We start from the raw sequence: 25,768 nt of genomic DNA on the forward strand, positions 1-25,768 counted from the left end.
CTAAACCAACAATAACTAGCAAATTACCAACCAAACAATTCAAAATAAGCCTTAGGAATCACCCGCGATTGCAAAAGATTAAATTTAGGTCATTATTTAAAAAGTCAACAAAAGTCAACTCCCGGGCCCGCTTGGTTCAAACCCAAAATTCTGACCAAAACCTGATTACCCATTCACCCCCGAGTCCGGTTACGTAATTTATTTTGGAATCCGACCCCAATTTGATGTCTAAATCCCAATTTTTCAAAAATCCCTAACTTTACCCAAACTCCCAAATTTCCACCAAGAAAATACTAGATTTTAGGTTAAAAACTTGTGAAATATAATGAAAGATAAATGGGTTAGAATTACTTACCACTGATTTGGGGAAGAAAGAGTCTTGGAAAAATCTCCCCTAGGGTTTTCTTGTTTTGAAAATTTAAATAATGATTGAAAATCCAGTTTTTCTAACTATTTGTTCAATTGCTGGCATCGCATTTGCGACCTGGGGTTCGCAAATGCGAACAAGCCTTCGCAAATACGAAAATTGGCTATGTTTGCTGCCTTTGCAAATGCGAAGGTCCCCCCCCCCAGCCAATTGCTTGCAAATGCGATGGTCTCTTCGCAAATGCGAGGCTCGTATTTGCAGGTCAGACCTCGCAAATGCGAAGTCTGCAGATCAGTTGCAGCAGCTGCTATGTTTTCTAAGTTTAAAACACTCTATAGCCTATCCAAAACTCACCCGAGCCCTCGGGGCTCCAAACCAAACATGCACACAAGTCCTAAAATATCATACGGACTTGGTCGCGCGATCAAATCACCAAACTAACAACTAAAACTACGAATTGAACACTAAATCAAATGACATTTTTTTCAAGAAAAGTTTAAAACTTCTATTTTCACAACTGAATGTCCGAATCACGTCAAACTACCTCCGTTTCTCACCAAATTATACAGACAAGTCATACATATAATAATAAACCTGTACCGGGCTCCGAAACTAAAATACGGATGCGGTATCAACAAGGCCAAACATCAGTAAATTATTAAAATCAATAAACTTTCAAACTTTTAATTTTTCATCAAAATTTCATATCTCGAGCTAGGGACCTCAGAATTCGATTCTGGGCATTCGCCCAGGTCCCAAATTACGATACGGACCTACCGGGATCGTCAAAATACGGATCCGGATCCGTTTACTTAAAATGTTGACCGCAGTCAACTCAAATTAATTTTTAAGGCAAAAATTCTTATTTTTATCAATTTTTAACATAAAAGCTTTCCGGAAAGACTTCCGGACTGCGTACGCAAATCTAGAAAGGCTAAAACATGATTTTTAAGGCTTCGGATCACATGATTAGGTTTTAAAATATGAGATGACCTATCGGGTCATCACAATGAAACCAATGATTCTACCATAAAGAAACAGTTATGAATTGATTCCTTTATTAGCCCATGACCAAATCCTGATCTATCAAGGAAGGACTGTTAAGCACGTTGTGCGAAAAAAGTGACAATCATTGATCAGTCCAACCACCAGCTAGCTAATGTTAGGCAGAAGCAAAGTTTCATGAAATGTTGCTCTGTCAAAGAATCAACCAATGTTGGGGAGCTGTTTTTGTATAGTTAGTCCTCAAAATACTACAACTTACCTTGGTAAACTAGATGTTAGAACCAAAATACTTTAGAGATGAACACTATCATCTTTTACCCATGAACTATCATGTCAAATTATTGAGATTTAAAACTAGATGCGGAAGCGTACCTGAATCCACGAGAACAAGTGATACTTGTCGTCTTTGCAAGCAGTCTTCCAAACCAAGACGTAGGAATTGCAGTGATGGGATATTAGAAAAGAACCATACATTTGATTTGGGACAATAACCCTATTTATAGACGCACACAATTTACGTAATTCTAATTTAGTCCATCATTAAATTAGAAGTTACATCAGGGTAGCTACGCGTAAGATCATGACCCCATATTTTAAGAGGCGTCTTATAGATCTATTTAACTTTAAACCTTAGCATATCACTTTTAAAATGGGTCAACATTTCAACGATAGCAACCAACATACAATTATTCTTAATACAAAATATATGTGCAAGTCCATAAACTCTTACACTAGATGCTAGGTCTATTATGATTTTATTGAACTACTTTGGGAGGTGAATGTCCTGCTTATGAGTTGAATGCGCAAGACTTTAGGCTCTTATCAAATTGGTTACAGTTCCTTATAATTTTAATGTTGTATATTCATTCTTTCTATTGGAAACTGGCAAATCAAGCATAACATAATTACTTAATCCGAAGTGTCCTGCACTATTTACTTCTATGATATGTTTGTTTGCATTTATCTCAAAGGTCTGCTGAAGTTTTTTGGCACCAATGAGTAAAAATAGAGTTAGTCCCAAAAGTATTTGAGAGTGAACATTCCAAGCATAATGTGATGTTTTACTTACGAATCGTCTTGCTCAAGAACCTGTAACAACCCAACCCCTCGTTTTGAGCTAGCCTTTGTGCAAGTCAATATTACTATTTGAGACTTGTTGGAATGGTTTGGGTTGGGACCCGAGGGGCTAGGATGGGTCTCGTCACATTTTGGAACCATGTTGCAGCTGCAGTTTTCTGCTATCAGCTGGTGCACTGCGATTCCGGAGCAGAACCACATTTATAATATTGTTTTCTTTCTACGACCAAGAACGTACAAATCATACTAGTTGTTTTATCTTCATCCCTAGCTTGTCAAACTGTGATGAAGGGCATAGAGTAGATGGTGGCATAAGATTCTTCATTAGCTTCGTGTAGTAGAGAACAGAAGCTTAAATCAATTACATATTCTCAATATCTGCTTCTCCAGATGTTTCAGATTTACATCTGCTTCTCCTCTTAAACTCTTTATGCACCATATTCTGTTGAATTACATAAATAATGTCCTGGATATAGACGTCAGAAATTAAATTTGTTGTTATTCACACTGTTAGTAATAGTCTTGTGTATCTGTATCTGCTTGTCTGCAGATTTCTTTTACTATTTGTTGGTTCATTTGCTTTGACCAGTATCTATAAACGTGCGTTGCACGAACGCACGTTAATAATAGCACGTGATGATTTAAACATTTATTTATATGAAGGAACAATCAAATTTAATTAATGAGAGAAATTTTATGTATAATAATACAACAATCATCTAAATGCCGAAAAATATTATTACATTAGCATAATACATGAATTTAAAATAAAAGGACATCATCAAAACTTACACAAATGATCAATTTTGTCATGTCAGTTAGATAATTATGTATTACTTCCTCTGGTCCACTTTAAGTGATTTTCTCTTAACGAACCCTTCTTTGTGGACAATATTTTTTTGTGTATGTTTCGTCCTAATGCTTTGGTTGCTCTGCCTTAACTAGGACTCTTGTTGTCGATCTTGATATTCTTCTTGAAAGTGCAACATACAGTTGTTCGTGCAAGAAAATATATTGCGGTATCATAATTTTTGCAAGTATGCCGTTATTGTCAAAACTTCTATATATCATCTGTGTGCTATTACATAAGGTATTCGGCGTATCTAAGTTTTTCAGTAGTATGATGGGTATATTTTTCTTCAAAATCAACCTATATACAATGGAACATCAATTTTGACAAAGGAATCAGGTAAAAGAACATGATGGTATTTGAGAAAAGTACTTAAAAATCTAACGGGTGTTATCGGATTTATAGAAAAAGAATAAGGTATGGTTGTGGTGTTGGTTTCCAGATCTGAAAAAGATAAAGAAAATGATTATTGCAGTGGTGGTGCCGTGGTGGCATCGGAGAACGGCGGCGGCATGATAATGGTTGATGGTGGAGGCAGCGGTGGCAAAGAGAGAATGGAGAAGAAGAGATTTAAACAAAAAAGGCTAAATATATGCCCTCACGCACTGGTTTTAGGTGTATTACACACACCATGCCAGCAAAAAAGTATTTAATAGGAACAATTTTGAATAGTATAGATGTTCAATAGAAATATGGCTTAGATAAGGTGTGAGAGAGGAAAATCTAAACAAAGTTAAGTGGCTGCCTATGATTTTGGCCAATTTTTTTCCATTATTCTATGTGAAACTTTGTTCGCCCTCTAACAAAAATATGGAAGAAAAGTGGTAAAAGCAAACAGGTTGGAAAGCTAAGAAAAGGATGTACAGCTGGAGAGTACAACAGATGAATAACGGATTTGGTCGAACCCAGTGACTTTTTCTTAAACAATGTATTTGTGTTAATAATTTTATTAAATATACAAAAAAATTTAATTTTATAACTCAGCTATTACCACTTGAAATCGTCGTCCTAAAATTCGGAACCCATAAAGTTAAAATCTTAGCTCCGTCTATGATACTTGTTGAGCTTGTATTGACCAGTTTTGAGCTTGTTGAACATCTTTGTTATTTGGGTTGCTTGTTTGCAATTTTAACAATATAGGAAGTTCAAAACTTACACATTTCTACCTTTTTTCACAACTTATGATTGGTAGGTGTACTTATATTTCAACTAGAAAATAACTTTTGTACTTGTATCCTTAATTGAATTTTACAGGTGCTAGGTGCTGCATAGAAGGTGTAAGTTGAAGTGATTAAGCTGCATTTGTCTAAGCAATTGTCAACTAAGGGAAAGCGAGCATCTAATAAAGACAAAGAAGGAACAAGAATTTTGTTACTGAGATACACCAGTTCCGCAAGCATAATCAGGCATGAATCGAATTCGAGTCTCCAAACCTTCCAGCTTCTCATGGTCGATGTAACTATTTATCTCCGTGGCATATAAGTATCTCAAAAATCGATTAAGCTGAAGGATTCGTTTATTCTGTAACAGACTGGATCGTCGCCTTCAGACTCAACTATCTTCTGTCTTCGGCTCCACGTGTCACTTCCTCGTGCGATCATTTAATGTAAATATATTTTACTCTATACATACTTCTTAAACTTGGATCTTAGCATAATTAAGTATTTTAGTGGTCAACCTTAAAGTGCTGGTATAACCTAAGTTCACTTTGTAAGAATTTTCTATTTTTAGCACTTTTATAACGTACTAACTTTTACTTGGAGAGGATGAGAAGGGTGTGCAAGTAGGAGAAATCTATTATCGTACTTAAACATACAAGATTAAGATCCGAATCATAAATCTAATCTAATTATTTTTTTCTTTGCTCCTGCGGAGATATGTTACATGTAAAAATCTATTGTTAAATTTGGGTTTACACTTTCATAAAAGTACGGTGTAAACAGTTCGATTATCGATTTAAAGATAGTGAATGAAATATATTTTCTAAAATTGAAGGAATTATTATTAAAAAAAATGAAGCTACTAACTCTTTACATCGTCGGATGTCAGCGAGCTTTATTCCCAACAGAGTGACAATATTATTACTGATTGATAAAATTCATAAAATCCATATAGAGGTATGCATCGTGATCGCGGACAAATGGTCGCGATCGCGAAGAGCAATTTTGCTGATTGGACACTGTGGATCGCGATCGCGGAAGCCTTTTCGCGATCGCGTAGAGGAAAATCCTGCTGCACTGACCCGACTTTAGAAGCTTATATCTCGCAATCTATAAAGAATTTGGAGATGATCCAAACATGAAAGTCGTATCCCTTGATGTCTAGTTTTCAGAAATGTAAACCATTTGTTATTTGGAGTTGTGTATAAAAAGATATGGTAGATATACTATAGGCTGTTCGAGAAGAGTTTGGAAATCTCCGTTGCACATGGCTGATTTTGGAAGCTTATATCTAGAAATATGTAAGGAATTTGGAGATACAAAACAAATGAAAGTTATAGCCCTTGGTGTATAGTTTTCAGAAAGTTAAACCATTTGCAATTTGGAGTTTTGTACAAAACATTATGACCATTATACTAGAGGCTGTCTGGAAGTGCTAGGAATTTGTTCTTTGCGATCGCGAAGCATTATCCGCGATCGCGAAAGGCAAAATTTGGGCTGAAAATTTTTGTGCTTGTAAATGCCTGGACAAAAGATATATTTTGAGGTTTCGGCCATTTTAACACATTTGGAGCTACGGAGCTCGGATTGAAGCGATATTTGAGGCGATTTTCACCATATGGATTGAGGTAATTGATTCTAACTCGGTTTTGGTTAAATTACACGTATCTATTATTGTTTTTATCAATAAATTAGTATTTTGGGTTAAAAATAGTAGAAAAAATCATAGATTTTAATTGAGGAATTGAAGGCCGGGTTGTGGTCGGATTTGAGTAATTTTGGTATGGTTGGACTCGTGGTTGAATGAGGATTCGGATTTTATGAGTTTTATCGGATTCCGAGACGTAGGCCCCACGAGTGATTTTTGGGGCGTAATTTCGGATTTTTGAAAAATATTAGTATTTTGATATGGAATTAATTCCTATAATATTTGTGGGCTGAATCAAATTAATTGTGACTAGATTCGAGCTGTTTGGAAGTTGATACGCGCATAATAGAATTTCTGGAGCATTGCTTAGCTTACTCGACATTGGATTTGGCTTGTTCGAGGTAAGTAACTCTTCTAATATTGGAGTTGAGGGTATGAACCCTGAATATATGTATTTCCTGAATTGTTGGGAGGTGACGCACATGCTAGGTGACGGGCGTGTGGGCGTGCACTATAGAATGTGACATAATTATTTCTGTGGAATTTTATAGTTAAATAATCTTGGCATTTTCCATGCGGTTTTATGTGTTAAAGAAATTGAGCTGAGAAACATATTACAAATCATGTTGAGGCTTTGTGCCAGTATTATTGGAACCCACAAAGGTCATATTGTTGTGAATTATTGTGTTAAATTAAAAATTCACTGTGAATTATTGTGTTAAATTGAAAATTCATACTCAGTCATATTCATTTCGTTGCATATCATATCTCAGTCTCTGTTGTTATTTATTGATACAACATATCATCATTTTGGGTTATTTTCATGACATTGCGAGCCCGAGAGACTGGAGAGATTGATGACTGAGTGAGGCCGATGGCCTGATTTGTGAGAATATTTATGGGATCGGGTTGCATGCCGCAGCAGGCCATGTTGGCTTTATATATATTATTATTGCACGTGAATTGGCCGTGCGGATCCTTATATTATTATTGCACGTGAGTTGGCCGTGCGGATCCTTATATTTATATTATGGCACGTGAGTTGTTCGTGCTTATAGCGCTTGGGCTGTAGGAGCCCCTCATGAGTCTGTACACCCTCAGTGAACGCAGTCGACTATAAACAGGGATCGGGTTGCACGCCGCAACCGGTATTGTATAGCGTTGTGTGATTGAGTGTGCTGAGCACAGTGAGAGAGAATGCGACACAGTGAGATTGAGTACTCTGAGAGTGTGAGTACATGTGTACAATCTCTGAGATACATTGCATTGACATTCACACATGACATATATGCATAAAGATGTATTTTTCTCATGTTGTACGGTATCACATTATTTATGATTTCTCACTCATTTTGACAGATGGACATAATGATGCATTTGTTTTACACGGATTATCCGGAAGAAAAATAAAACATATTGTTTATTGTTGAAAAGATTTTTGGAGAAATTTATTGTTTTCAAACTATTCATATTATTGGCAACTTCAGCAAAAACATTGAGTTTTCACTGATGGATTGGAAAGGAAGAACTATTATTTTTGAAATCATGATTTGGCTCAGCATTTTATCTGAGTTACTTCTGGTATTATTTGCTTATTGTTGTTATAGACTGTTGTGTACTATTGGTTTTGGACCTGACTTTGGTAGAAGTTCATCACTACTTTCAACTTAAGGCTAGGTTTGTTACTTACTTAGTACATGGAGTCGGTTGTACTGATACTACATTTCTGCACATTGCGTTGTTGACTGATGTTGTTGCTGTGCTCGATGGTTGCGGGATTTGAAGATGTACCTGCGTTCCTGTTGTAGTTGCCTCTTGTTCATGGTAGCCTTAAATTATAAAAGCTCTGTTTATGTACAATTAAAACAGACTATGTATTTATTTCATTTCCACATTGTATACTATATTCTTAGAAGCTCATGATTTGTACTACCAGTTCTTGGGGAAAAGTATTAGTTTTAGATATTTTCTTTTAATTAATTGTCACGTTAATTTCATTGGAATCAAATAGTTGGTAATTGTCTTAGCTAACGGGTTGGGTTAGGTGCCATCATGACTAGTTGAATTTTGGGTCGTGACAGAAACTACTTGAAATTAGCATCCCAATTTTGCTTTTAACGATATGACTTGTTACCTAAGTGATATAAACGTTCATTCTTTATTGGGAGAGAAAATAAAAAGACATGCAAAGCTCTCATCGCCACACATTTAATTAAGCACAATTTTGGTACTTCACACAAATATATACTCCATATACCTTATGCATGAACAACTAATTCTTATATTTCGTACCCGAACATATATTTTCACATAAAATGGGATGCAGGGATTAAAATGTATACTATTTTCAAGATCATTTAATAATATATTTATGGTGTAGCCTGAATATGATGAGTTCAATTGAATTCACTCCTAACAATTGAGGTCCGCCTTTTTAATTAAAGGAGGTTTCTTTAGTTCCACGTTAGTTGATTCCTCACTTGGCCGAAATGATATTTTGGTTTTCTCCTGTCTTCTAATGTCTATTACTGGAGCAATCACTGCTTTTTCCACCAATATATGGATATATTCATTCTGGAGGTTTCTTTATGGATTTGGAAGATCTAGAATTGGCACTTGCACGCTTGTCTTGTCCACAGATCTCGTGGGAAGACGATGGCGAGGCCAAGTTGGAATCATTGGCTTTCTCTGTTTCACTATGGGATTTATTTCATTACCAACTTTGGCATTTATAAACAGAGGTTCTACATGGAGAATTCTTTACCTTTGGACGTGTTTGCCTACCATTTTATACTCATTTTTAGTCTATTTTATAGTACCTGAATCTCCTAGATGGCTTTATATCAAAGGAAACAAAGAGGGATTTGTTCAGAGTATGAAAAGCATTGCACCTCCAACAACAAGAAGTAGTTTAACCTTGAGTTTCTTCGGATCATTCATTGAAGTTGAAAATCAAGAAGTAGTCAACAACCACACAGTCGTCGATCTATATCAGCTATCAAGATGTTGGTGGAAAGAAATTGGTCTTGTCGTCGAATAGTAATATTAATGTGTGTTGGATTTGGTATTGGTATGAATTACTATGGTATACCATTAGGTGTTGGAAGATTAAATTTCAATCTTTACTTAAGCATTACATTGAATGAATTATCTGAATTTCCATCTTCCATATTGATTATTTCCTTATTGGGAAACTTAGTAGGAAAGGTTAATTACTAGGATTTGCTATGCTAAGTGGAATTTTTAGAATATGTTGTGTTATACTTGAGGGTGAAAATTCATGGAATCGCAAATAGGGGTTGAATTGATTTCATATTTTAGCGCGTGTACATCGTTTAGTATTCTATTGATATACACATTGGAACATTTTTCGACGTGTGTGAGGAACTCAGCTAATGGTGAGACAAGCGATGTGTCACGACCCGGAATATTTTACTTGCTAGACAAGCCAACATTAGAATAATCTTAAGCCATTTTTTAAACAAAACCAATTAAACGGAAGTCAATTTCTGAAATATGTGATGAAACTGAAATAAAGTGCGAAAAGCCATAACAACTGAAATATCTAAATACATCCCTGAATCTGGTGTCACAAGTGCACAAGCTACTAGAATAATATAGATAAAGGTATGAACGAAAGTAAAGTTGTCTGAAAGAAAATATACAGCTAAGATAAAGTAGAAGGGGACTTCAGAGCTGCGGAAGCTGTGCAGCTATACCTCAACTGTCCTCTGGGTAGCTGAATCCGAGCAAGTCTACGGTACGCCACTGGTATAGATAGACCTAGGATTTGAGAGTAGCGGGGGAACCTCTATTGACATAGATATGCAAGCTAGTAATTGCAAAATCTGACGTGCTAACTCTTTGAAAACTTATTGACTTCGAGTTAGTAACCGAAAAGATGTTCAAAAATATAAAAAAACTTAGTCTAATAAGATCAAGATTAAAATTCTGTTAAGCAGTTGAAGTAGAGTCTCAGTCACTGTTGTTGAATCGACGGATGTCTGCTACTTTGCCGTAGTGATCCTTGAAGGCATAAGGATTTTTAGAGTTTTTTATTACTGTTTTGGAAATATATCTATTGAATTACATATTTTTATAAATGTCAAGAAAATGATAGTGCTTAACTTGAGACATAAAAATATATCAAAGAAAATTAGAAGGGGAATATGATATTTCATTAGCATGAAGCCAACCACCGATTGGTATTGGGTCTCGAACCTAGCGCATGTATTTAGTAAGGCATTAAATGTGGCGTACGCAACCAGCGGAGCAATGCATCTTTTGTTTAAGGGGGCATATCAAAATTATTTAAAGTGTCCTTGTCATATATACAAATATATATATATACACAATATTTTCCGAGGCTAGCGGGTTCCGGTGACCCCTCTACACTTTATGTGGGTCTGCCTCTAGTAGTTGGGACCAACTCGGGTATTTACACAAGAGGTGTAGAGTGTAGTATGAGTACAACCGACCTCATGTACTTTGTAAGTGTCGAGCCTAACCTCGACGAAGTAGTGACGAGGCTATGACAGAACACCTACGTAAACAACTTGTACAAGTATATACATATACGAAGCAGTAACGAACACAGTGATTAACAATGTATAAATTGGGAGGAACATGCAAAAGGTAAAAGATACGATAATTACGGCAGGAGAAATATCACGTAGCAGCCAAACAAATCGTCAACAATAAGGACAAGTAACTGATAATATAAAAATGGCACGGCACCACTCTTCGTATTTTTACTCTCATCCTTATCATGAAATAATGTCATAAGTAATATGAAATGGCATAGTATCACCCTTCCTGCTTTAACTCTCTTCCTTGCCACAATATAATGAATAAATTATATAAATGGCACGACATCACCCTTCATGCTTTAATTCTCCTCCTCACTTTATAAATAAATAAATGATAATAATATAAAAATTGCACGTCATCACCCTTCGTGCTTTTACACTCTTCCTTACCATGGAGCAAGGATTATATAACTTCGGAAAAATAATTTAAATGCGGGGATTTTTATTTATCGTTCAATATGATACAAGGGTGCCAACTTCAACTTCCAAAATATTCAACAATTATTAAATGAGCAATAATTACAGAAAATAACAATCAAATAAGTAATAGCCTAACCTAAGCATAGATATCGTAATTAAATAGGCAATAAATTACAAAGAAATAAGTTTCACCCGCATGATTTAACTCAACTATAACGCATAAGTACTCGTTACCTTACATATATGTTGTACCCACACATTTAACCACGTAGAAAATAGACAAACCAATCTTATTCCCTCAAGTCAAGGTTAGCCACGACACATACCTTGTTTCGCAACTCAAGAAATCACTCGACCACGGCCTTTCCTTTCGAACAAGCCTTTGAACCAACCAAATCTAGACATTTATTGGCCAACAATTCAAATTAAACTTTAGAAACTCCTCACAATTCGAAAGAGGTTCAAACTAAATTATTTTTCGAAAAGGTCAACGAAAGTCAATGTTGGGCCTGCACCTTGGAGCCTGAAAAATAATTACGAAATACGAACACCCGTTCCGATATGAGTCCAACCATACAAAAATTATCAAATTCCGATATCGAATCGCCCTTCAAATCCTCATTTTTCATTTTTGGATAATTTTACAAAAAAACTCATTTTCTTCTATTCAATTCACTAATTAATAATGTAAATAAGTAAGAAATCAAGAAATATACCTAATTTCGGATAAAGAATACTTACCCAACTCAAACTCGCGAAGAATCCCTCTGAAATCGCCCAAAATCGAGGTCTAAAACTCTAAAATGAACAAAAATGCCAAACCCCCGAACATAAGCATTCTGTTGAGGTCCTTTCGCATTTGCGGAAATTTATTTCGCACATGCGGTCTCGCTTTTGCTAGAAAAATCACGCATCTGCGAAGCAAGCTTGCCAGGCAGAGGTCCGCATCTGCGCAAAATGAGTCGCATTTGCGACTGCGCAAAAGCGCCAAATGGAGCCGCAGAAGCGACATCACACCTTCGTTCAAAGCTTCCAAAAGAGAAGCTTTCTCCTTGGCCTTAACGTCGCAGAAGCGACATGGTTCACGCATAAGCGGAGCCGCACCTGCGCTCCAATATGTCGCAGGTGCAAAGCACCAAAACCAGAACTCCCCAATGCATGAAAAAAGATCCGAAATTCGTCTGAAACTCATCCGAGCCCCTCGGGACCTCGTTCGAATATTCCAACAAGTCCCGTAATATAACACGGACCTACTCGAGGTCTCAAATCTCACCAAACAAAGTTGAAACTACAAATCACACCTCGATTTGAGCTTAATGAATTTATGAAATTTTCAATTCTATAACTCATGCCGAAACATGTCAAATCATTCTGGAATAACCTCAAATTTTGCATGTAAGTCCCAAATAAAATAACGGAGCTATTCTAATTCTCGGAATCGTAATTCGAGCCCGATATAAACAAAGTCAATTCTTGGTCAAACTTTGGAATCTTCAAACCTTTAAATTTTTAGTTTTTCAACAAATGGTGATAATTCAAGCAAGTGACCTCCGAATTCAATTTTGGGCATACGCCCAAATTTTAAATCACAATACGGACCCACCGGAAATGTCAATTGTCAAAACACTTATCTGTAGGGGTGTTCAAAATCGAACCGAAACTGAAAACCGAACCGAAACTGAAGCTTAATGGCTTATTATTATCGGGTTAACGGTTTAACGGATGGGGAACAAAATAAAATTTTTTTTATTAACGGCTTATCGGTTTGGGGGAGGATTATTCAATTTTCTTAACGGATAATCCGTTAACACGTTAAGAATATATATATATATATATATATATATATATATATATATATATATTTTTTTTTATTTTTATCCATATTATTGAACTCGTTTACTGCTGCTCTCTAAACTTTAGAAGAAAGATTCAATTATTTATTACCAGCGTGGGAGGTTTCATAATAAACAATAGTAATACACGAATAAATAAAAAAGCAATATAAGCACGAACCAACAACTGCTTAATAATTTGAATATTTTGCAGGATGGCAACCAACTTCTTATTAGCATTGCTAGCAATGTTGACTACTATTATGGCTAAAAAAAAACTGATTATCAATATCACCATAGTTCACAGTACCACGCACAATACATTAAGCAACAAAGAGTAAAGAGAATCACATGCAGACTTCTATGAGTACTAAGTATTTATTTGTTTATGAGATATTAAACAGTGTGCCTCGATGGAAGCCCGCCGGCATATCATCTTGATAAAGGACATGGTAGCGGACTTCGCAGCTGGATTATCGAATTGGTTAAGTTCAATCTTAACCAAGTTGTGTTTTTATTTTTTAACAGTTTGTCATCTTCTTAAACAGTAAGAAATCTATTCAAATGATATTGTTGATGTATTGTGTTGTGCACTTCTCAATCCCTTACCATCCACTTGAATGTAGTATGAGGAGATAAAAGAAGTATTTGATATCCAGTCTTTGATTCTAGTAATATGGCCTCATGGTGTAATTTAGTTGGTATATATGTATGAGAAATGTTGACTATATCGTTATCTCTGGATGTATTCCCCAACACTGTGTTGAAGTATGTTAAGTTTTAATTAATTGAAACTAAACCGATAACCGCCTGATAATAGCTAAACCGATATTAATTCGCCCGATATCTTATCGGGTGGCTAGCAGATTAATACATTTAAAAACCGATAACCGATAAGCCAAACCGTTAAGAGTAAATAACCGCCCAATCCGCCCGATAAGTAGCCCTACTTAACGGATCCGTTTACCCAAAACGTTGACTGAAGTCAACTTAAATGAATTTTAAGGTAAAATTTCACATTTTTATTAATTTCACATAAAAACCTCCTAGATTAAGACACAGACTGCGCATGCAAATCGAGAAAGATTAAACATAGCTAATCGAGGTTTCGAAACACAGAAATGAAGGTTAAAATTAAAGATGACATATCGAATCATCACACGATGGTTCTCGGTGGAGCTTTCAGTCTAATACTCATAGCAATTGGGAGGAGCAACAAATGGTATTCTTTTAGTGTGTTTGGTTTGAGCATAGTAATATGTGGTTGTTTTGTTGTGTGTTTACCAAAAACAAATGGCAAAACACTTGGGGGTCGTTTGGTAGGATGTATAAGAATAATGCGGAATAAGATGGGTTAGTAATGCAAGCATTAGTTATGCATATATTATTTCTTATTTACTGTTTGGTGTGGTGTATTAAAATTATAATGCATTGCATAATTTTTAATAAAAATAGTTGTTTACAAAAATGCCCAATGCCCTCCGTATTCTCAAACTTTAAGGGACTTTAAGGATAATTTTGTCTTTAACCAACCTAATGCATGCATTGGTAGCCTTGGTATTACTAATACATATGATAATACCAAGTATGATGTATAACTAATACAAGTATTAGTTATACACAGGTTGAAAATATGTACCAAACAAGGTATTAGTAATGCATAGAGCTAATGCTTGCATTATTTTTTCTAATACCCTACCCCTTAGTGATACAATGGATGAAGAAGAGGACAGGGAAAGAACATGTGTCTGTTTATTATTATAGAAATCTTTTGCTTGATTAAACGAACTTTAGAAATTGGTTTTAGCTTCATCCTATTCCTTTTTGTTAAATTTGGAGTAATCTATTGATGTATTTTATTATGCCGTGAAATTTACTCTTTGTTTCTCATTTTTTAGTATGTTTGACCGTGACATTTGACCACTACATATTTATTTATTTATTTATTTTGTAGTTATGCATTTCAATTACTGTCAAAAAATGCGCGCAATCAGTCTGCCAGAAATATTAGATTAATTTGTTCGTTTTTCCCCGTCTACGAATGTTTGCACTTGTGCTCTATTTGGTACCATATATATGTTCCATTTTATGTAATATTATTTTTTTTAGTCGATTAAAAAATAACAACTTTCTATATTTGAAAATAATTTAATTTGAAACTTCTCAATTTATCTATAATGATATAATTTAGTAGCCTTATAAATGTGTACGAGGTTGCCCGTGTTGGAGAGGTAAGACTAGTTTCGTCGATACCTTTCTCTTGAGTTGTTTTATTATTTTGACTTGTACCTACGCAAAACTTAATTAACTTTGATGTATTTTTTCAGTTACTATTAATTCAGCCAACCACTTGTTCCAAATTGTATTTATTCTTCGATGATTTTATATCTTACGAAAAAAAAAGCGGAAATTATCAATCTCTATTCAGTTATCAAGATGTTCGTAGAAAATAATTGAACTTTTCGGCGACTTATTACTTTAATGTTGGTTGAATTTAGTAATGGTGTGCTTTACAATACTCTCTACTTAATTAAGCAACACATAGAACGCATTATCTGAATTGCCAGCTCCATTAATTAGTCAAGACATATATCCTAATTGGGAAACTAAGTAGGAAAGAAACACTCTTTGCATTTTCTACACAAAGAATTTGTATCATAGGATATACGGCATTACATATTGAGGTGACAAGTTTAAGTTTTGCCAATAAAATTTGAACTAATTATCTCGAAATTTATGAATTCCTACAATGATCTCAATTTAATACTATAAAAATAACCGACAGGGACGGATGCACCTTGACTCAAGGGTGTCATCCGACATTGGTTGAGCGGTGCTATTTTGTCAGGAAGATCGGGAGTTCGATTCCTGATATATCTGCAAACTGCAAGTGTTGTTAGCTTTAGAATTTTATCCTTATACTATATGCTAAAAGATTAAAATTCGGGACTTAGAACCCTTGACCATGTGGTAAGGGCTAACAAAACTAGTAGATCATGAAATGCTTATTACGTTAGCGCCACAATAAACAATATTTTACTCGTTATGTACAATTTGTATTTTTTAGAATTGCGCATGCTGCTATTTACATAATCAAATAATGATGTAGTTTTGACTTTTGAGTGATTGTTTGATACCTTATAAGTATTAGTTAAGAATCATTTAACATTAATTCTAATGGGCCTATTATAGTATATTTAAAAAAATAAAAATTTCTCGAGTAGAATTGTAATATTGTACTTGAATTGTCGTTTATTCATATATTCCGGAATGTGATTTTTTTAATATGATGTCATTACAATGATTTGTTCATTTATTTACATCTTTAAGTGTCGATATCGGTTACAAAAAACATCTTTCATACGCCTTCTTAATGAGGTTCATGTTGTGCTATTTGGGGTTTAGCTGGTTCAGATATTCAATTAAGGTGGGCTTATAAGTGGATTCAAATCAAAGATTATTATGTAATATACCGATGTATTTCCTATAAATATTCCAAGAATCATACTATTTGTTTCTCATTTCCGAGTTAGTTTGATCATGACAATTGACCATCTTAAATTAACTTATTTGGTTAGTAGTAATGTTATAGTTATTTATTTCAATGACTTTGTTGGATTGGCGCTTTTGTCTTTGTACGTAGAATCTCCACACATGTAGCATTAGTGTCCAAAAGTCATGAGTTACTTACCTGCTATGCACATTTCATGATAGTCCTTTTCTGCCAAGAAATTGATCACTTGACACTAAAATCAGTCAGCTCTTAGAATTTGATTTTTTTTCTTTTTATTATATGCCCAAAAAAGCATTGTTCAAGAAAATAATTTCTTCAACAAAGGGATTGAAAAAATAAATCAAATAATTAATATGCCTCTGAATTCAATTAGTGTTCATTGCTGAGAGATCGCTCGCTATTCGGAAAAGATGGTCCGGAAGCTTCCTCTCTCCGGCAAGCAAGATGCTTCCTCTCTCCAGCAAGCAAGATGAGATCACCATTTCTCTCGGTAATGGACTTCCTTTACTTTGTAACCTTAGCCTTAGATGTCCTTTCATAGATTCTTTTTTTTTAAAAAAGAAAATTTTAAATAAAATTCAAGATACTAAATAATCTAAACTAAAATAATCGAAATAAATTTAATTGAAATAATTCCAAAATTGCTGGGAATTGAAATTAAAGCGGAAAAGATCACTTAATTAGAAGACTCTAGAAACATCATTAAGATTTAAGAGGGTTAATTTCTGAAAACACAATTAGAAGGGAACACAAGTGCAGCGTGAAATATTGTTTCGCGTTTCGTACCTATAATAAACAATATGAAGGACATGAAAGTGCATTATATTCCATTCAAATCGGCAAAAAAAATATTATGAAAGTATTATGCGTTTGTACACAAAGGCCTATAGTTAATTAGTCCCACAATTAGTCAGCTCTGCCTCTTCCAGTGTTAGAAAAGATCTTCCCTAATACAAAGGAGGATACAAGCATTAGGAATCGTTGGTGAGTTATTTTGTGTTGTTTGGTTTCAGGCCGATAAGTTTCTTTCTCTTAATTAGCTTTTTTTTCTTTAATTACAAGAAATATCACTACCCTTATCCTGTTTGGCATCTCACCCACGTATGCCAACTACAATATTTTCCTCTTAAATTATGTTGTTAAGAGGATTAACTTATTTCTTTTCATCGAATTTACGTTCATATTTTGGAGGATTGTGACAACCCTATCAACCCAAAATTTCTCTGATAATCCATACGTAATGACAATGTTGAATTGTCTATTGTCAGTATAGTAATTAGTTTCCTGCTGCCGAAATAATTTTCTTTTCCTTCTTGAAGTGTCTTTTTTAATTACTTGATTACTGATTAAATTAATCTTACGCGAATAGGTACGGTATGCCGCTAGTATCGGCAAACAATTTGTTAGTGTCAACTACGAATGGGATTGGAGCAGCTTTTGTTTTTGTTTATGTGCTGATTTTCCTCAAATTTGCACTAAATAACGAGAGTGCTGAGGTTTTCCTCCCCCGTTATTAGGTGCAAATTTGAAGAAAATCAGCACATAAACAAAAGCAAAAGCTGTTCCAATCCCATTCGTTGTCAACACTAGCACATTGTTTGATGATATTAGCGTCATACCACACCTATTCGCGTAAAGATTAATTTAATCAGTACACAAGTATTAAAAAGACACTTTAAGAAAGAAAGAAAGTGGTTTTGGCAACGGAAAACTAATTACCATGCTGATAATAGGCAGTTCAACATTGTCATCACGTACGGGATTCCCGAAAAATTTTGGGTTGATCGCGTGGTTACAATCCTCCAGAATGTAAACCTAAATTCGATGAAAAAAAATAAGTTAATCTTAACAACATAATTTAAGAGGAAAAAGTTATAATTGACATACGCGGGTGATATCCCAATAAGTATAAGCGCGATGATATTTCCTGTAATTGAAGAACAAAAAGTTAATTAAGAGAAAGAAACTTATAAGCCTGAAACTAATAAACAACACATAACAACTCACCAACAATTCCTAGTGCAAGGTGTATAGCATGTTCAGCTCCCATGTGTGCAATATGGGGTTAATATATCTGAGTTTTGCATTATTTTTTGCTAAACTACCCTGAGCACTATTTGTAATTACATTTTGTTCTTTAATTCTGTTTTGTTCTTTAATTCTGTTTTGTTCTTTAATTCTGCTTTACAGGAAATCGCACTGTTCTCATTCTTTTTGGCCCCTCACCAACTTTTTTGTAAAATCACGCTGTTAAAAGATTAACTTGATTTCTTTTTATTGAATTAGGATCACAATCAGAAGGGTCGTGAGAACCCGATCTACTGAAAATTTCTACATAATACCATATATTATGACAGTGCTGAAATGTTTATTTGTTGGGAATAAACCCCTTACCAAAATAATATTCACGGTAATAAAGCGGAATAATAATGTAGCACCGAGATACGGTAATTAACAAGAATAAAAGAGTAACAATGACACCAAGATTTTTACGTGGAAAACCCTTCTGAATAAGGGAAAAAAAACCACGACCCCGAGAGGAGCAACTGATATCACTATAGTAAGGAATTTTACACTTTGTAGGTCGGAGGTAAATACTCCAAAGACCACTACAACACTCAAAAGAAATAACCCTCTTTTGATATTCCCACCTCACTACAATATCGCTCACTCTCTATTTTCCTCACAGACTATTTTCTTATACCTTGTCTGTGAAACCTCACTCTTTCTTTCTCTCTTTGTTGGTGTGAAGAAATGAGAGTTGAAGCTCTCCTTTTATAGCCAAAGCTTCACCCTCTAAAGCCTACAATATTTGACAATTTACACACATTTTTCACAATTCAACAAAGTTGGCTACCAAACCAAAGAAATTCAACAAGGTTGGCTACCAACCAAACCAAGTCAACAAGGTTGGCTACCAAACCAAAGAAAACTCTTATTAGGCACATGCCTAATACTTCTTCAATGAGATGGACATCATCAATCTCCCCCTCCAGTCTCATTCATCCAGAGGAGGTAGCACTGTCTTCTAGTTTGAATGCATGCCGACAAGTTCTTTGCATAGCTCGAACTTGTTCCTTGGTACCACCTTGGTCAGCATATCTGCGGGATTCTCATTTGTAGAAATCTTCAAGACTTTTAGAGATTCATCATCTACCATTTCTCGAATCCAATGATATCTCACATCAATGTGTTTGGTCCTTGCATGGTACATAGAGTTCTTGCTAAGGTCTATTGCACTTTGACTGTCACAATAGACGACATACTCCTTCTGATGCAATCCAAGCTCTTGAAGGAATCGCTTGAGCCATATCATCTCCTTGCCAGTTTCTGTAGCAGCAATGTACTCTGCTTCAGTTGTTGAAAGTGCAACGCACTTTTGCAACTTAGACTGCCATGATATAGCTCCCCCTGAAAATGTAAACAAATATCCAGTACTGGATTTTCTGTTGTCAATGTCACCTGCCATATCAGCATCTGTATAGCCCTTCAAGATTGGATCAGATCCTCCAAAGCACAAACAATCTCCCGTGGTACCTCTCAGGTACCTGAGTATCCACTTGACTGCTTCCCAATGTTCCTTTCCAGGATTTTCAAGAAACCTGCTGACAACACCAACTGCGTGAGCAATATCAGGTCTAGTACATACCATTGCATACATCAAGCTTCCGACTGCTGAAGAATAAGGAACTTTAGCCATGTTCCCTTTCTCTTCCACTGTTGTAGGACACATCTTTTTACTCAACTTTAGATGACCAGCAAGAGGTGTGCTGACTGGCTTAGCATTCTTCATGTTGAAGCGTTCTAGTACACGTTCAATGTACTTCTCCTGAGATAGCCACAACTTTCTACTTGTTCTCTCTCGAACTATCTTCATCCCTAGAATTTGTTGTGCTGGGCCCAAGTCCTTCATATCAAATGACTTGGACAGATCTCCTTTCAACTTTGCTATCAACCCCTTGTCTTTTCCTACAATTAGCATGTCATCCACATACAACAACAATATAATAAAGTTATTCTCAGAAAATCTTTTGAAGTATACACATGGATCAGAATAGGTCTTTAGGTATGTTTGACTTTTCATGAATGAATCAAACTTCATGTACCACTGCCTTGGTGCCTGCTTCAATCCATAAAGACTCTTATTCAATTTGCACACCATGTGTTTCTTTCCAGCTACTTCAAATCCTTCTGGTTGCTCCATATAAATCTCCTCTTCCAAATCTCCATGAAGAAATGCAGTTTTCACATCCAACTGCTCCACTTCAAGATCTAGGCTAGCTGCTAAGCTCAAAATTGTTCGAATAGAAGTCATTTTAACAACGGGGGAGAAAATTTCGTCAAAATCAATACCTTTCTTCTGTTCGAAGCCTTTAACCACCAATCGAGCTTTGTATCTGACCAGCTTGCCATCTCCATCTTTCTTGAGTTTAAAGACCCATTTGCATTTGAGTGGTCTTTTACCCTTTGGAAGTTCAACCAGCTTGTATGTGCCATTTTTCTGGAGAGATTCCATCTCTTCTTGCATAGCTTTCATCCACTGGTTCTTTTCTGGATGGGACAACACCTCCTTAAGACTTTCTGGCTCCCCCTCATCACTGATGAGGACATACTCTGTGGAAGGGTACCTGCGTGACTCTACCCTTGGCCTCTCTGATCTCCTCAGAGGTTGATGTTGTTCTTCTCCCTGAGTGGGGTGCTCCACTTCCTCGACACCTTCATCAAGTTGCTCCCCCTGCTCAATAACCTCACCAGGTTGCTCCCCCTGCTCGGCAACCTCGTCGGTCGTACTTTCTGCACTTGTGGGATTGTTAGAAGTAGAAGGAATAGTAACAAAGTTAGGAATTATACCATTCTTCGCCTTTTCTGACATATCAGCAGCAGTTCTAACTTCACTTTCTCGGAAGACTACATCTCTACTTCTGATGACCTTCTTCTTTACAGGATCCCACAGTCTGTACCCGAACTCTTCATCTCCATATCCGATAAATATGCAGGGAATAGATTTATCATCCAGCTTTGTTCTCTGCTCTTTTGGTACATGTGAAAAAGCTCTGCAACCGAACACCTTCAGATGCGAGTAGGACACCTCCTTGTTGGTCCAGACTCTCTCTGGGATTTCAAACGCCAACGGAACTGATGGACTCCTATTGATCAGGTAACAGGCTGTCTGAACTGCTTCACCCCAGAATGACTTAGGCAGTTTAGCCATTCTGAGCATGCTTCTCACCTTCTCCACAATGGTGCGGTTCATCCTCTCGGCTACGCCATTGTGCTGTGGGGTTCCAGGAACTGTCTTTTCATGTCTGATCCCATGACTTGAACAATACTCTTCAAATTCCCTTGAAGTGTACTCACCTCCATTGTCACTTCGGAGACGCTTTAGCTTTCGACCCGTCTCCCTTTCTACTAGAGCATGAAACTTCTGGAAAACTTGAAACACCTGATCTTTGGTTTTCAAAATATAAACCCATAATTTTCGTGAAGCATCATCAATAAAAGTAACAAAATATTTGTTACCGCCCATTGATTCAATTTCCATTGGGCCGCAAACATCAGAATATACTAAATCAAGTATATTCAATTTTCTTTCAGACGATGTCTGAAATGAGACTCTATACTGCTTACCAAATAAACAGTAGTCACAAGGTTTTACCGTTGTACCTTTGGCATAAGAAATGAGTGATTTCTTGGCAAGAATCTGCAATCCCTTCTCGCTCATATGACCCATTCTTTTGTGCCACAAATCTACAGAAATCTCATCTTGTGCCGCGTTCAATTCACCTTGGCATATTTCTGCATTTGTCCTGTACAACGTGCCACGAGCAACTCCTTTTGCAATCACCAATGATCCCTTAGTGAGTCTCCACTTTTGATTTGCAAAATAACTCTCGTATCCATCTCGGTCTAAAGCAATTCCCGAGATCAAGTTCATCCGTAAATCAGGTACATGCCGCACATCCTTTAGAACCAATGTGCATCCGACATTTGTCTTGATACAAATGTCACCAATCCCCGCAATCTTTGAGTAACTTGTGTTACCCATTTTCACTGTGCCGAAATCACCTGCTACATATCTGCAAAAAAGATCTCTTACCGGTGTGGCATGGTGAGATGCCGCTGTGTCAACCACCCATTCCGACTCTGGACCTGACAGGTGCATGCATTCCTCTTCCTCATTTATAAAGAGGACAACATTATCATTATTTTGCACCATGGCGGCTGTGTTGTCGTCATTCTTCTGGCCACTGGTTTCACCTTTGCCCTTCCTTGGATTTGGGCAATCTCTTTTGAAGTGACCTGGTTGATTACAGTTGTAGCAATTTCTGACTCTTGATTTGGATCGGTTCTTTGACTTCCCACGAGCTCCGGATCTACCATAGTTGTTCGAACTCCTTTGATAACTCCTGCCTCTACCTTCTGTGATGAGAGCCTGTCCTTGATTTTCAGGCTTCTTTCTCATCTTCTCATTGAGTAAAAGAGCCGATGTGACATCTTTCAACTCAATAGTAGTCTTACCGTGCAGGATGGTTGTTGCCAAATTATCGTACGAAGATGGCAATGAGTTCAATAGCAAGATGGCTTTATCTTCTTCCTCGATTTTCACTCCGAGGTTGGCAAGCTGTGTGATTAGTCCGTTAAACACATTTAAATGTGACAAAAAATTCGTACCTTCACTCATGTGTAGGGCGTATAATTGCTTCTTCAGGTACAATTTATTTGTCAGCGTTTTGGACATGTATAGGCTTTCCAACCTTGTCCAAATTCCACGTGCAGTGTCTTCATCAATGATGTTATTTACCACATCATCTGATAAGTGCAACCTGATTGCACTAGCAGCTCTTTCATCCAAGTCAGCCCAATCCTCAGCTTTCATGGTATCAGGCTTTTTGGAATCAACATCTAGAACCTTGTGTAATCCTTGTTGGATGAGCAGATCTCTCATCCTTCTTTGCCATGTTGAGAAACCGTTATCTCCATTGAATTTTGCTACCTCGTACTTTACTCCGGACATTTTTATTTTTTCACCAAGTATAGTACTACCGACAGTGAATAGTATTTCAGTGAACGAGCAGAACCCGTGCTCTGATACCAGTTGTTGGGAATAAACCCCTTACCAAAATAATATTCACGGTAATAAAGCGGAATAATAATGTAGCACCGAGATACGGTAATTAACAAGAATAAAAGAGTAACAATGACACCAAGATTTTTACGTGGAAAACCCTTCTGAATAAGGGAAAAAAAACCACGACCCCGAGAGGAGCAACTGATATCACTATAGTAAGGAATTTTACACTTTGTAGGTCGGAGGTAAATACTCCAAAGACCACTACAACACTCAAAAGAAATAACCCTCTTTTGATATTCCCACCTCACTACAATATCGCTCACTCTCTATTTTCCTCACAGACTATTTTCTTATACCTTGTCTGTGAAACCTCACTCTTTCTTTCTCTCTTTGTTGGTGTGAAGAAATGAGAGTTGAAGCTCTCCTTTTATAGCCAAAGCTTCACCCTCTAAAGCCTACAATATTTGACAATTTACACACATTTTTCACAATTCAACAAAGTTGGCTACCAAACCAAAGAAATTCAACAAGGTTGGCTACCAACCAAACCAAGTCAACAAGGTTGGCTACCAAACCAAAGAAAACTCTTATTAGGCACATGCCTAATACTTCTTCAATGAGATGGACATCATCATTATTGTCAGCATGTGTAATTAGTTTCCATCTCCAAAAATGAATTTTTTTCTCCTTGAAGTGTCTTTTTAATTATTGGCTTACTGGTTAAATTGATTTGAATAGGTATGGCTCTCATTCTTTGTTGCTCTATCTTACAGTTCATGGTTTACCTACGCACTCCTTGGTAGAGACTTATTCATAGAAGTAAGTGTATAATCTCCCTCTTTTTCATAGGGATCAGTTACGTATTTTTACCCCTAATTTGTTGTGGATTTATCTTCTATTGGACTCATTTGGTCATAGTGCAGCTTATCCTGTATGCAGTTTATTATAGTCAGACCAAATCTGGCACCGAAGATTGCAATAGTGGTAGCAATGTATAAGAGAAATTGTAACTCTAATAGCAGCAGCAGTAGTAGTAGATGTATATCAATGAGTTTCTTGCTTAAACAGTTTATGATGTACCTAAATGACATCATGTGTTTCAACAGTTTGATCAAAATTAATGACATTGAACAAGATGATATTATATCAAATTAATGTAAAGATCCTCTGTCACTTCATTGGTTGGACAGAGGCATCAAATGTATTGAATCCTTTATTGCTAGATATATACATATATTGCAGTCTCATTTATGCTTGCTGCATTTTATTTTCCATTATCATGAATCTGGAACTTCTCAAATTCAAGTTCCTCAAAGTAAACATATGGGAAAGAACAAAACAGAAAAAAGATAGATCATTAATGTTTTTTGCAATATGGAGACTCATAGCAAGGCCAACAGCTCCCAGTTAAAATGTAGCCACACTTGACCTTTTTACTGGTTTAGCTACACTCAAAATTGCACCAAGGCGAAGAATGAAGCATCCGATTAATCGTTTGCAGTGAGCACATGAATTTATCATCGTTTCTCCTCGAGATTCCACAACCGTGGATACAAACATCGACTTTGTCAAAAGAAGCAAGGAGGGTTGATTTTCGCAACACAGCAACAAAATGATATATGGGGCTTTCCGTTGACGGAGAACCTTGGGTTGTCCATCACGAAGCATTACTTCCCTGTCATTGTTAATCCGTAAGAGGCTGTACATATTTCTTTTTCTGATTTGCAGTGAGCACATGAATGACATGGTTTCCGAGAGCAAGTTCTGTTATTCCCTCTCCTCAATCCTAAATATCCATAAAATCAAAACCAATAAAACAACAAAATCTGTTTAGTAACCTTTTTGGTTTTAGAGACGATCAATGAAGTAATCAATTGAAATAACATACACTGATGCTTCATGTCCAAGAATGCGAGGAGAGACTGAGTTTTGCTCCCTCAATTTCCGAAGGAGTTGAGGGAAAAAATCGACCCAATCAGATTGTGGTATTTGCTGGAAAGTAGGAAAGTTTTTTAGATTGTAACCAGTTTTTTATTACCTTTGCTTCCCAGAAGTAGATATCAGTATAGCGGAGGAAAGCGTTGAGGAACTTAAGACAAACTTCCATTTTTTTTTGGAGGTGCCATCTCCACTTCCTTGATCAGTAACGGCTTTCCTAGCTCCCATGTCATAGCAGCTGTAAAAACACATCATCATTAGCTCAACATTACTACCAAAATTCTCAAAAAGAAAAT

General features: G+C 36.2%; 1 pseudogene; it reads left to right on the top strand.

Annotated features, from left to right (window-relative positions):
- The first annotated feature begins 3,718 nt into the window (after window positions 1-3,718).
- LOC142169182 (organic cation/carnitine transporter 3-like) lies at window positions 3,719-24,689 on the top strand (annotated as a pseudogene).
- Window positions 24,690-25,768: the final 1,079 nt, after the last annotated feature.

Source organism: Nicotiana tabacum, chromosome 14 (assembly GCF_000715075.1).
Source record: "Nicotiana tabacum cultivar K326 chromosome 14, ASM71507v2, whole genome shotgun sequence".
Taxonomy (NCBI): Eukaryota; Viridiplantae; Streptophyta; class Magnoliopsida; order Solanales; family Solanaceae; genus Nicotiana; species Nicotiana tabacum.